The 4,878-nt window shown below is 32.7% G+C and overlaps 1 pseudogene; it reads right to left on the reverse strand.

Annotated features, from left to right (window-relative positions):
* Positions 1-334: 334 nt before the first annotated feature.
* Positions 335-4,670, reverse strand: LOC113225922 (annotated as a pseudogene).
* Between the last annotated feature and the right edge of the window lie 208 nt (positions 4,671-4,878).

The following is a 4,878-nucleotide window of genomic DNA, read 5'->3' on the forward strand; positions in this document are numbered from 1 at the left end:
TCTGTTTAGACAACCGACCACTTAAAATACAAAATATTCTATTTGTTTGTTATCACTACAAATTTGAGTAGCTTTAATAATTGTAGCTGGTAACTGGTAACTACAAAATAGCTATTTGGTACTTTTCGCGAAATCCGGTGTACCAAATACTTGTATCGCAATTAGCAGTCCTCTTTTGTTATTTAATCAATGTTTCTGCTGAGACATCTGACCGCGCAATTTCAAATACGGAATACTTTTTTCACATAGTGCTTCCCCTGTCCCTACTTAGTTGGCGACCACGACGGCAATTTTAGTTTTGTCTTTTGATAGTCTCATTGTAAAGTTTGAAGTATCAATCTAAACCCAAAGATCGGAATGTACCAGGCATGCCCATGTACTGATCGTTGAAAGTATCTACTGGCCGAAGACTTTCATTAGTACAAGCTTCGTTCATTTCTTTTCTGTATTTTGTAAATTCTTCCGAATTTAATTGTTCTATCCAATCATCTGAAACACAAACATGAAACATTTAAATTATCTCTTAAGCGTCAGTAACCAGAGTTTAATAAAAATTGTCTTACTATGTAACTAGGCTAGACTCTTCATTACCACCGTAATCTTTCGGCAAAATTTCCTTAGGAACGTGCTCTTAGAATGCTCAAAGTGCATGCACACGTCACTGCACTCTAGGGCGCGTTCAAATTAGCCGCTGTTAGAAGCGCTGCAGCCACACGATGGCCGCGCGACAGTCGCGCTGCTGTAATGCGACCAAATTTTCCCATGCTTTTTTTTATCCAGTCGATAAAAAATAAAAAATATATATATTTATCTACGATGCACCACGGAGCCAACATTGACTCGACGTCAGGCGATAAACAAAAGTGCGACAATAAAAAATACACACATGTGTGACGCTATTTCTTGTGTTAGCGTGCTGTAGAATTAGTTCAAGATCATCAAAGGCTACGGGTAAACATAAATGCAACCCCAAAAGTTATAAAAAACGACTTATGGAGGTGTATGATCCGGAGAATCTACCAGTCGCACCGACAGCTAAGCGTGGACTATGCAATAGCTGTGTAAAAATGCATGAAATGCATTAAATTCATTTTCTAAGACCACAACACCATAATTCTATTGTCAGACTTGTGATACCAGTGATTCTAAATAGTTTATAAGAATAAATGTTTTGACTATGATTTCATGATGCTTCAAAAGCGTAATTTTAGAGATTTTTTTTATAAGTTTCTATTAGTTTTTATTTAAGTTGTTCCTTTGAAGCGTGGTAGTTATTATAGTGTATGTGTAATATTGAGTCTCTTATTTATTACCATTATTAGTTCATTAGAAATCTTCCTAATAAATTGGGGTCAGTGAGGACGAGTATTTGTATGGACACGAAGTTTTCTTCGTGCGAGTAAGTAAGGGTTAATGTTAGTGATTTTCGTTTTTGAACTTTTTGTAAATACGTTATGAAATCAATCTTTCTATACAGGTTTATTTTCAATACTAACAACATCGTAGGAATATTACTAACATTATAAACAAAATTTTTTGTACTATGACTTTTTGCAAAACATAATTTATAATTCATCAAAAATAAACCTTTAAGCTTCTGTTATATTAAAAGTTTATTGTTATATTATCTGACACTTTGTAGATCTGTGTTTGGTATTAAGGTCTTCCTTGACGACCTCCAGTCCTGCTTTTGCGTTTTGTACAAAGTTACCGTTAACCGTTTAGAGCTATCTATTTAAATATATTTATTATTATTTATTATTCGAAAGTAAAACCTGAGAAATTATTAAAAGAACATATGTTGATGCCAAAATATTCGTGATATAAATTAATGCTGTTTTCAAAATTTCCACAGGGATATCCTGTCAATCAGTAGGATTTGGTAAGTAATCGTAAAACAGACTATGAAATATTTTATACGCTTGTGGTAAAGAGTCTATTGTCGTTTAGTAATTCGAGTAAATATTCTCTATGATTTCAACTATGTACGCATTATAAGCGTTACAAAAATGTTATTTTCAAAACTTCGACTAAGTGTCATGTCTTTAGAGTAAGTAGGAATAGTAAGAAATAGGACAGATTGATTGCGACGGGAGGTTAAAAGTTACGGCCTTAAAAATTGACACACTGATAGTGAATATTTCGAGACTGAATAGTTAATTGACGAATATAACATCATTAATTGTGTTATATACTAATTTTTAACGAATTTATAATTGAACGAATTTGGACAATAGGAGATTCTACTTGGACCATAAAACTACTTTTTCGTCGATAAAGATCGAAAGTCGAATTGAGAACTCCTCCGAGAAAGAGGATCTCAATTAGACTGTATTTTTTTTATGTACGAGTATGTTACGCGATATCTCCGGTATTTGTGAACCGTTTTTTATGATTCTTTTTTGGTGGAAAGAGGGTACCTCCATAGTGGTCCCATTTAATTTTGAAGGAAATCATCCACCTCTAAGGGTTCACGCATGAAGGTTCATTTTTATAAATAGCGCCTAAATTTTATTATAAGGAGCAATTATTTTAATGGTTGATTTTGCTACTCTCCAATTCAAGGCGTTATTCTCTTTCAATATGCGTTGAGTAGTGAGAACCGATTTTTATTATCTACTGTGTCAAGTCTCGTACAGTGGCGAACTAGGGAATGCATCCGGGTTTGCGCACTTTCCGGTAACCGATTTCAATAAAACTTGGCAATTCTACGTACTTTTGAAGTCGGTTTTTTTAGTACTCTGTACTGAGATTATTATTTTTTAGTTTTAGTTTTTGGTTCATTAATATTATACACCAAATTTTGCTGTAACAGTTACGTCATCGAGTCTTAGAAAGTTTGTGACATATAAACAAAGAAGTGGATGAACGGAAGATACAGCAAAACTACTCGTTTAAGAGTTCCAGTTGAATGTGAAATTTAGAATCACATTTTGATAATGTCATACATTGATTAGCTAAAATTACTATTTATTACGACAGACAATAATAATAATTGTTCTGACAACCACGTCAATTATCGGATCTCAAACTAGAGTTGCTCTGGTACTGATAGTACTGGATTATGAGTAACAGCGCAATTTAATCCACACCGGGGTACTATACAAAAAACCCTGAATAGAATTAATACAGAAAATTTCATCTTGTTTATGGAAGTAGACAAAAAAAATACTTACAATAATCAAAACTCTGTATATGTCAGTGAAGTCTTTTGCATCAACCATCTTGTTGAATCTAAACATCACTACTCTGAAATAGTCCTTCGTCAAAGTAGGTAGAGGGGCAATTGTCCTGGAACCATAGAAAATTGACATGTAAAATATTATCATATTATATAATACTAATGCTATATAGCGTGCGTATTTAACTTGTGCAATCATCTGAATGATTTAAAGGTGTACAAAGTATCTTACATCTTTTCACCTAAGAAGTGGTTAAAGTCCATCTTCAAATCATAATTTCTAAACAAACTTTTCACAAAAGTTCTCAAGGTGCAGATTTTTTGTATTCGCTGCTTGGATCTTTCTATGGAGCCTTTGTTACATATTAGTGTTAATTCCAAAAAGTCTCGAGCTGTAGGTACAATAGATCTAAATATAAATACCTCATTTTGTGAAATGAAAGACAAGATTAAACCTCGCTCACGTTGTGTACCTATATAAAAATTGGTGCAATAAACAAAAAATTATGCATTTGCATACAACACTATGATACTTTCGGTACACTGTAAATAGAAGCGGGGACGTCTTAGGTTTAGTATGTTGTTAAGACAGGAATTTTTGGTGGTTGAAGAAGAAAATACAAATAGGTTGCTGCAAAAACATACTGAAGAAAAACGTAAAGTGGATATCCAAAAAGAAAACATAATGACTCACGAAGATCCTTTTTGACAAAATGTTGCTGTTTCTTCATCCATTCCTCCAGAATATCTATAGCTTCCTTCATCCTACCTGGTCCGTCTAAGTCCCAGGACTTGCGGACAAATTCCAAAGTGTCAGGTGGGAATTTCAAAAACAAAAAAGAAAAGGTGGGAATTTCAAAATTGAACTTTTTGGCAACGTTTCCATTATTCTTTATTTTAAAGAAAATTTGAGATAATTTGATATTTCTTCTACGCATAAACACATATTATGCAAATATTTTGTGATAGTAGCTTAACACCACAGCATTCGAATATTGTGTCCTGAGCATAATTTCGTAATCTTCTATTTTATGATATTTCAGTTTTTTATTTATTAAAATACATGTACCACCCCTACTTCTCATGTTTTGCCTGCAGTAAGACGTTGCTAAATCATAACCAGTTACAATTATACGACTTTCGTTACCAAATGTAATCATTGTTTCTGATAGGCAAATAATGTCTGGACCTTTTTGATTCGAATGTAATTCAGAAATTGCAACATCAAAAATGATTTTTTAGAAGCATACCCAGCTATATTCTGGTGCATTAATTTTATATAATTAGGTCTTTCATCATTAACGAAAAAAAAAATTATTTTGGCATGAACAAGACGAGTCTAAACTTACTGGAACTGTAATGTTAGGCCTGTTAAGATATGGGTCTTTCAGACTATATAGATAATAATAATGTCATTTATTAATTCATTCAAATTTTCAATAATAATTTTATGTCCAACGTTGCTTACCAAACCGCTTGCAGTATACATTTTCGAACAGTATTCCAATTTTTTGTTACTATCTAATAAATAAACATACTCATGGTACTTATTGTCCCGATACAGCAGATTGTAGAATATTTCTACTCGTTTATTGTATAAGTTTGCATAGTTACCAGATTTATAAGTGGGCAAACAAAATATTATATTTCTGTGTTGTACATTTTGTAATGTGTTTCGGATATTTATTATTAATCTA

Source organism: Hyposmocoma kahamanoa, unplaced genomic scaffold (assembly GCF_003589595.1).
Source record: "Hyposmocoma kahamanoa isolate Upper Pololo Valley unplaced genomic scaffold, ASM358959v1 180, whole genome shotgun sequence".
Taxonomy (NCBI): domain Eukaryota; kingdom Metazoa; phylum Arthropoda; class Insecta; order Lepidoptera; family Cosmopterigidae; genus Hyposmocoma; species Hyposmocoma kahamanoa.